Source organism: Schistocerca gregaria, chromosome 3, assembly GCF_023897955.1.
Source record: "Schistocerca gregaria isolate iqSchGreg1 chromosome 3, iqSchGreg1.2, whole genome shotgun sequence".
Lineage (NCBI taxonomy): Eukaryota > Metazoa > Arthropoda > Insecta > Orthoptera > Acrididae > Schistocerca > Schistocerca gregaria.
This window is the reverse complement of record NC_064922.1, coordinates 918,375,531-918,384,493: the sequence shown is the minus strand read 5'-3', so window position 1 is coordinate 918,384,493 and position 8,963 is coordinate 918,375,531. Positions and strand designations below refer to the sequence as shown.

The following is an 8,963-nucleotide window of genomic DNA, read 5'->3' as shown; positions in this document are numbered from 1 at the left end:
TGTGCTACAAAAAAATGGTTCAACGGCTCTGAGCACTATGGGACTCAACATCTGAGGTCATAAGTCCCCTATAAGTTAGAATTACTTAAACCTAGCCAACCTAAGGACATCACACACATCCATGCCCGAGGTACAGGGTGTTTCAAAAATGACCGGTATATTTGAAACGGCAATAAAAACTAAACGAGCAGCGATAGAAATACACCGTTTGTTGCAATATGCTTGGAACAACAGTACATTTTCAGGCGGACAAACTTTCTAAATTACAGTAGTTACAATTTTCAACAACAGATGGCGCTGCAAGTGATGTGAAAGGTATAGAAGGCAACGCAGTCTGTGGGTGCGCCATTCTGTACGTCGTCTTTCTGCTGTAAGCGTGTGCTGTTCACAACGTGCAAGTGTGCTGTGGACAACGTGGTTTATTCCTTAGAACAGAGGATTTTTCTGGTGTTGGAATTCCACCGCCTAGAACACAGTGTTGTTGCAACAAGACGAAGTTTTCAACGTAGGTTTAATGTAACCAAAGGACCGAAAAGCGATACAATAAAGGATCTCCAAAATGAGATTTTCACTCTGCAGCGGAGTGTGCGCTGATATGAAACTTCCTGGCAGATTAAAACTGTGTGCCCGACCGAGACTCGAACTCGGGACCTTTGCCTTTCGCGGGCAAGTGCTCTACCATCTGAGCTACCGAAGCACGACTCTCGCCCGGTACTCACAGCTTTACTTCTGCCAGTATCCGTCTCCTACCTTCCAAACTTTACAGAAGCTCTCCTGCGAACCTTGCAGAACTAGCACTCCTGAAAGAAAGGATATTGCGGAGACATGGCTTAGCCACAGCCTGGGGGATGTTTCCAGAATGAGATTTTCACTCTGCAGCGGAGTGTGCGCTGATATGAAACTTCCTGGCAGATTAAAACTGTGTGCCCGACCGAGACTCGAACTCGGGACCTTTGCCTTTCGCCGGGCAAGTGCTCTACCATCTGAGCTACCGAAGCACGACTCACGCCCGGTACTCACAGCTTTACTTCTGCCAGTATCCGTCTCCTACCTTCCAATCTTTACAGAAGCTCTCCTGCGAACCTTGCAGAACTAGCACTCCTGAAAGAAAGGATATTGCGGAGACATGGCTTAGCCACAGCCTGGGGGATGTTTCCAGAATGAGATTTTCACTCTGCAGCGGAGTGTGCGCTGATATGAAACTTCCTGGCAGATTAAAACTGTGTGCCCGACCGAGACTCGAACTCGGGACCTTTGCCTTTCGCCGGGCAAGTGCTCTACCATCTGAGCTACCGAAGCACGACTCACGCCCGGTACTCACAGCTTTACTTCTGCCAGTATCCGTCTCCTACCTTCCAAACTTTACAGAAGCTCTCCTGCGAACCTTGCAGAACTAGCACTCCTGAAAGAAAGGATATTGCGGAGACATGGCTTAGCCACAGCCTGGGGGATGTTTCCAGAATGAGATTTTCACTCTGCAGCGGAGTGTGCGCTGATATGAAACTTCCTGGCAGATTAAAACTGTGTGCCCGACCGAGACTCGAACTCGGGACCTTTGCCTTTCGCGGGCAAGTGCTCTACCATCTGAGCTACCGAAGCACGACTCACGCCCGGTACTCACAGCTTTACTTCTGCCAGTATCCGTCTCCTACCTTCCAATCTTTACAGAAGCTCTCCTGCGAACCTTGCAGAACTAGCACTCCTGAAAGAAAGGATATTGCGGAGACATGGCTTAGCCACAGCCTGGGGGATGTTTCCAGAATGAGATTTTCACTCTGCAGCGGAGTGTGCGCTGATATGAAACTTCCTGGCAGATTAAAACTGTGTGCCCGACCGAGACTCGAACTCGGGACCTTTGCCTTTCGCGGGCAAGTGCTCTACCATCTGAGCTACCGAAGCACGACTCACGCCCGGTACTCACAGCTTTACTTCTGCCAGTATCCGTCTCCTACCTTCCAAACTTTACAGAAGCTCTCCTGCGAACCTTGCAGAACTAGCACTCCTGAAAGAAAGGATATTGCGGAGACATGGCTTAGCCACAGCCTGGGGGATGTTTCCAGAATGAGATTTTCACTCTGCAGCGGAGTGTGCGCTGATATGAAACTTCCTGGCAGATTAAAACTGTGTGCCCGACCGAGACTCGAACTCGGGACCTTTGCCTTTCGCGGGCAAGTGCTCTACCATCTGAGCTACCGAAGCACGACTCACGCCCGGTACTCACAGCTTTACTTCTGCCAGTATCCGTCTCCTACCTTCCAATCTTTACAGAAGCTCTCCTGCGAACCTTGCAGAACTAGCACTCCTGAAAGAAAGGATATTGCGGAGACATGGCTTAGCCACAGCCTGGGGGATGTTTCCAGAATGAGATTTTCACTCTGCAGCGGAGTGTGCGCTGATATGAAACTTCCTGGCAGATTAAAACTGTGTGCCCGACCGAGACTCGAACTCGGGACCTTTGCCTTTCGCCGGGCAAGTGCTCTACCATCTGAGCTACCGAAGCACGACTCACGCCCGGTACTCACAGCTTTACTTCTGCCAGTATCCGTCTCCTACCTTCCAAACTTTACAGAAGCTCTCCTGCGAACCTTGCAGAACTAGCACTCCTGAAAGAAAGGATATTGCGGAGACATGGCTTAGCCACAGCCTGGGGGATGTTTCCAGAATGAGATTTTCACTCTGCAGCGGAGTGTGCGCTGATATGAAACTTCCTGGCAGATTAAAACTGTGTGCCCGACCGAGACTCGAACTCGGGACCTTTGCCTTTCGCGGGCAAGTGCTCTACCATCTGAGCTACCGAAGCACGACTCACGCCCGGTACTCACAGCTTTACTTCTGCCAGTATCCGTCTCCTACCTTCCAATCTTTACAGAAGCTCTCCTGCGAACCTTGCAGAACTAGCACTCCTGAAAGAAAGGATATTGCGGAGACATGGCTTAGCCACAGCCTGGGGGATGTTTCCAGAATGAGATTTTCACTCTGCAGCGGAGTGTGCGCTGATATGAAACTTCCTGGCAGATTAAAACTGTGTGCCCGACCGAGACTCGAACTCGGGACCTTTGCCTTTCGCCGGGCAAGTGCTCTACCATCTGAGCTACCGAAGCACGACTCACGCCCGGTACTCACAGCTTTACTTCTGCCAGTATCCGTCTCCTACCTTCCAAACTTTACAGAAGCTCTCCTGCGAACCTTGCAGAACTAGCACTCCTGAAAGAAAGGATATTGCGGAGACATGGCTTAGCCACAGCCTGGGGGATGTTTCCAGAATGAGATTTTCACTCTGCAGCGGAGTGTGCGCTGATATGAAACTTCCTGGCAGATTAAAACTGTGTGCCCGACCGAGACTCGAACTCGGGACCTTTGCCTTTCGCGGGCAAGTGCTCTACCATCTGAGCTACCGAAGCACGACTCACGCCCGGTACTCATTAATAAAGGATCTGTTTGAAAAATTTCAACGGACTGGGAACGTGACGGATGAACGTGCTGGAAAGGTAGGGCGACCGCGTACGGCAACCACAGAGGGCAACGCGCAGCTAGTACAGCAAGTGATCCAACAGCGGCCTCGGGTTTCCGTTTGCCGTGTTGCAGCTGCGGTCCAAATGACGCCAACGTCCACGTATCGTCTCATGCGCCAGAGTTTACACCTCTATCCATACAAAATTCAAATGCGGCAACCCCTCAGCGCCGGTACCATTGCTGCACGAGAGGCATTCGCTAACGATATAGTGCACAGGATTGATGACGGCGATATGCATGTGAGCAGCATTTGGTTTACTGACGACGCTTATTTTTACCTGTACGGCTCCGTCAATATACAGAACTGGCGCATATGGGAACCGAAAAGCCCCATGTTGCAGTCCCATCGTCCCTGCAACCTCAAAAAGTACTGGTCTGGGCCGCCATTTCTTCCAAAGGAATCATTGGCCCATTTTTCAGATCCGAAACGATTCCTGCATCACGCTATCTGGACATTCTTCGTGAATTTGTGGCGGTACAAATTGACTTAGACGACACTCCGAACACCTCGTGGTTTATGCAAGATGGTGCCCGGCCACATCGCACGGCCGACGTCTTTAATTTCCTGAATGAATATTTCGATGATCGTGTGATTGCTTTGGGCTATCCGAAACATACTGGAGGCGGCGTGGATTGGCCTCCCTATTCGCCAGACATGAACCCCTGTGACTTCTTTCTGTGGGGACACTTGAAAGACCAGGTGTACCTCCAGAATCCAGAAACAATTGAATAGCTGAAGCAGTACACCTCATGTGCATGTGAAGCCATTCCGCCAGACACGTTGTCAAAGATTTCGGTTAATTTCATTCAGAGACTACGCCATATTATTGCTACGCATGATGGACATGTGGAAAATATCGTACTATAGAGGTTCCCAGACCGCAGCGCCATCTGTTGTTGACAATTGTAACTACAGTAATTGCCAAAGTTTGCCTAGAAATGTACTGTTGTCCCAAGCATATTGCAACAAACGATGTATTTCTATCGCTGCTCGTTTAGTTTGTATTGCCGTTTAAAATATACCGGTCATTTTTGAAACACCCTGTAGGATTCGGACCTGCGACCGCAGCAGTCGCGCGGTTCAGGACTGCAGCGCCTAGAACCGCTCGGCCACCGTGGCCGGCATCTGCGCTACGCTACCCCTTCTGTCATGTGCTTGATGCCTGCCATCAGTTTCACCACATCGATTTCCTCTCTTCTTGCGCGCCCACTGTGATAGACTGTCACTTTTCGCTTGCAGTTGTCAACTACTGCTTGGTCATGATACGTTAACGATTTCGCTAGTGCTTCCAGAAGTGGAGAAAATCAAAACTACTTGAAAGATATTCATTGGTCTCCAAGCGCTGTCAACGCCAAGCTGCTCATAGATCCGAAGTTATGATGATGTTTGGTTTGTGGGGCGTTCAACTGCGCGGTCATCAGCGCCCGTAAAAGTCCCAATTTTGACACAGTCCAATTTTTACACAATCCAATCTAGCCACTATAATGAATGATGACGATAATGAAATGATGAGAACAACACAAACACCCAGTCCCCAGGCAGAGAAAATCCACAACCTAGCCGGGAATTGAGCCCGGGACCCTGTGATCCAGAGGCAGCAATGCTAGCCACTAGACCACGAGCTGCGGACTGGATGCGAAGTAGCACAAAAGGCTTGCGTCCACCAACAAGCAACGTCTGTAAATACTTCCTGAGGGGTTTACATTAGACCAAACTCTTTCTCAAGTATATTTTTTCAAGCCACTGGAGCAAGTTTATTTCAGGAACTCGCCGCAAGTACTTGCTGCAGTACTGCAGTTATTCTCAAAAAACAGAGTTGTTGGCACTATAATTGCATTATTATTAATCAATAAAAATCATGATGAAATACAAAAATACGGACATAGAAAAAAATATTAGAGGAGTACATCTTGATGTTACCAAGAAACACAATTCAGTTAACTAAAACCAGAGGATTTCACTCAAAGTGAAAACTTTGAGGATGTCGTATGCAAATTTTCGAACATCTCTTGTCTATTGCATGTTCAGACACTCAGTAATAGGAAATAAAAACGCGGGGCGGTATCTCACCAAAACTACGTTTTAATTACTCTTCGATTATTGAAAGCAGTATTTACTGCTTTTGTCACAAATGTAGCGCATTTATGTCTACGGTAACATAAAAAGATCAGTCAAAATTTAAAGACGTCTCTGTTGTCATTCTGCTTTCCCTTCTGGTAAGACAAATTGATTGCTGAACACATTTCACAGCTCCTTGACTGGTGGTGCCAATTATGTGTGTTTTAGAGGATCCAACGGTACATTTGTTTCGGCCCATCTGTCTTTGTATCATTGCTCTTTTCGACAATAATGTTTTCGCACCGATGTTCTGTAAGTTTCAGAAAAACTTCCACGAAAAGACAAATTGGGCAAGTACTTGCACCAAGATGCAAGAAACTAGAACGAATTTTCATCCTGAGCGGAGTGTGCGTTGATTTCATACTTCCTGACAAATTAAAACTCTATGCCGGACAGAGACTCGAACCTGGAAACTCGATCTGGTACACAGTTTCAAACTGTCAGGAATTTTCAGGCACGAAACTGTTTCCCTAACTTGCAAATTACTTGAAATTGCCGAAATTAGTGGACGTCGACTCAAAGAGGGAAAGGGAGGGGGGTTTGCAGGTTTGGTGGTTCGTAAATTACACCCAATTCTGTGATGTACTGATAATGTTCCATACCATATCAGGGAGCTCGACAGAATGACTAATAAATATGATTTCAGGATTATGATGTGAGAGTGGTTGCAAGATGGGCAAATAAACTGGAACAATCAGGAAAAAAAATGGTTCAAATGGCTCTGAGTACTATGGGACTTAACATGTTAGGTCATCAGTCCCCTAGAACTTAGAACTACGTAAACCTAACTAACCTAAAGACATCACACACATCCATGACCAAGGCAGGATTCGAACCTGCGACCGTAGCAGTTCCGCGGTTCCGGACTGCGCCCGGCGAACAATGAGGAAGCCTGAACTGTTACCTACGGTAAAGGAAACCAAACCAGCCGTGAAAGTGTACGTCGTGGATTAAATCACTGAGAGTAGAGGCTACAAAGTAGTGCATTTAACACCCCCAAACTGCGATCAACATCCGATAGAACTGGCATAGGCCAAAATAAACAGTTTCAGAGATGACACTGGTGACTGTTCGAAGGAAACATTACAGAATCTTGTTAATGCTGCTTTCGTTTCAGTTACTGCACGCGACTGGCAGCTTTATTGCAGGAATGTTAAGCGGGTGGAGCAAGAGTACTGGACACGGGATGGAATAATGGTAATGGCCGTCGATGAAGTTATCATCAATACCAAACCCACTGGCGATGGTGGTGATGATCTTGCATCAATCCCAAATGACAGTGACATTTAGTGAACATCAGTTTGACAGTTCTTTCCGGACCAATTAACTACACTTTGTAAATCTTACTGCTGTGCTCCTTTTAATAAATACAATGTGCAAGCAAATACCTCAAATCATTTTCTGATTTTCAGTTCATATTGTCGCAGGTTGCATGGTCATCTACTTTCATTTCTATTGTTTTCGATAAATAAATATTACATAAATGAATATGTCAACACATTAGATGATTTCAGGTCTGACGGAAGTGTCATTTGAGCGGGCGCTATTTCCTCGAGTGCTACCTCCTATTTCGTGTTAAGCACAAAAGGCTGCAAGCAGCCGACGATGCCTTCCCCTCGCCGCTCATCTTCCCCTCGGCAGCCATAAACCGGGAGACACCGGCATTTCCGACAGCCACCGCGCCAATGATCAACTTATCAGGGACAAACAGTACTACAGCTATTCTCAATTCTATATTGGGAATACTTTTATTCTTCCCGGCACAAGACGCAGCATGTAAGACCCCATCGGTTTTTCTGCTAATTTCAAAATTACTCACGTTGGTTTTCTAGAAACACGGCTGTTCCTAAGGCTGTGTAGACTGAAGAGTCAACACTTGCCTGTTATCGTGTAGGGTCCTCGCGAGCATGCAGAAATGCAGAAACACGACGTGGCATGGACTCGACTGATGTCTGAAGTAGTGTTGGAGGGAACTGACACCATGAATCCTGCGGGGCTGTGCACAAAGCCGTAAGAGTCGAGAGGGTGGAGATCTCTTCTGAACAGTATGTTGCAAGCACTCCGTCTTTAGGCCATAAGTGGCTCATCAGGACCATCCAACCGCCGTATCATCCTCAGCTGAGGACGCAGATAGGAGCGGCGTGTGGTCAGCATACCGCTCTCCCGGTCGTTATGATGGTTTTATTTGACCGGAGCCGCTACTATTAGGCCGAGTAGCTCCTCAATTGCCATTACGAAGCTGAGTCCACTCCGAAAAATGACAACAGCTTATGGCCACTCGGGTGGTCACCCATCCAAGTGCCAGCCACGCCCGACAGCAGTTAACTTCGGTGATCTGACGGGAACCGGTGTATCCACTGCGGCAAGACCGTTGCCTAGCACGTTGCAAGGTATCCCATATATGCTCAATAGTGTTCATGTCTGGGGAGTTTGGTGGGCAGAGGAAGTATTTAAACTCAGAGGAGTGTTCCTGGAGCCACTATGTAGCAATTCTGGAGTGTGGGGTGTCGCATTGTCCTGCTAAAATTGCCCAAGTCCGTCGGAATGCACAATGGAGATGAATGGATGCAGGTGATCAGACAGGATAGTTACGTACGTCTCACCTGTCGGAATCGTATCTAGACGTATCACGGGTCACATATCACTCCAGCTGCATACGCCCCACATTATTACAGAGCCTCCATCAGCTTGAACAGTCCCCTGCTGACACGCAGAGTGCATGTATTCACGAGGATGTCTCCATGCCCGTGCACGTCCATCCGCTCGATACAATTTGAAACGAGACTCGTCCTACCAGGCAACATGTTTCCAGTCATCAACAGTCCAATGTCAGTGCTGACGGGCCCTGGAGAGGAGTAAATCTTTGTGTCGTGCAGTCATCAAGGCCCCTAGAGTGGGTCATCGGCTCCGAAAGCCCATCTCGATAATGTTTCATTGAATGGTTCGCGAGCTGACACTTGTTGACGGCCCAGCGTTGAAATCTGCACCAATCTGCGAAAGGTTTGCACTTCTGTCACGCTGAACAATTCTCTCCAGTCGTTGTTGGTTCCGTTATTCCAGGATATTTTTCCAGCCACAGAGATGTCGAAGATTTGAAGTATTACCCGATTTCTGATATTCACGGAACACTCGTAAGATGGTCGTACGGGAAAATCCCCGCTTCATCGCTACCTCGGGGATGCTGTGACCCATCTCTCATGCGCCGACTGTAACACGAAGTTCAAACTCACTTGAGTCTTGATAACATGCCAGTATGGCAACAGTAGCCGATGTAACAACTGCGCCAGACACTTGTTACCTCATATAGTCGTTGCCGACCGCAGCGCCGTAT

The 8,963-nt window shown here is 47.8% G+C and overlaps 1 pseudogene; it reads right to left on the bottom strand.

Annotated features, from left to right (window-relative positions):
* Window positions 1-7,890: 7,890 nt before the first annotated feature.
* LOC126356584 (5S ribosomal RNA) lies at window positions 7,891-8,008 on the bottom strand (annotated as a pseudogene).
* Between the last annotated feature and the right edge of the window lie 955 nt (window positions 8,009-8,963).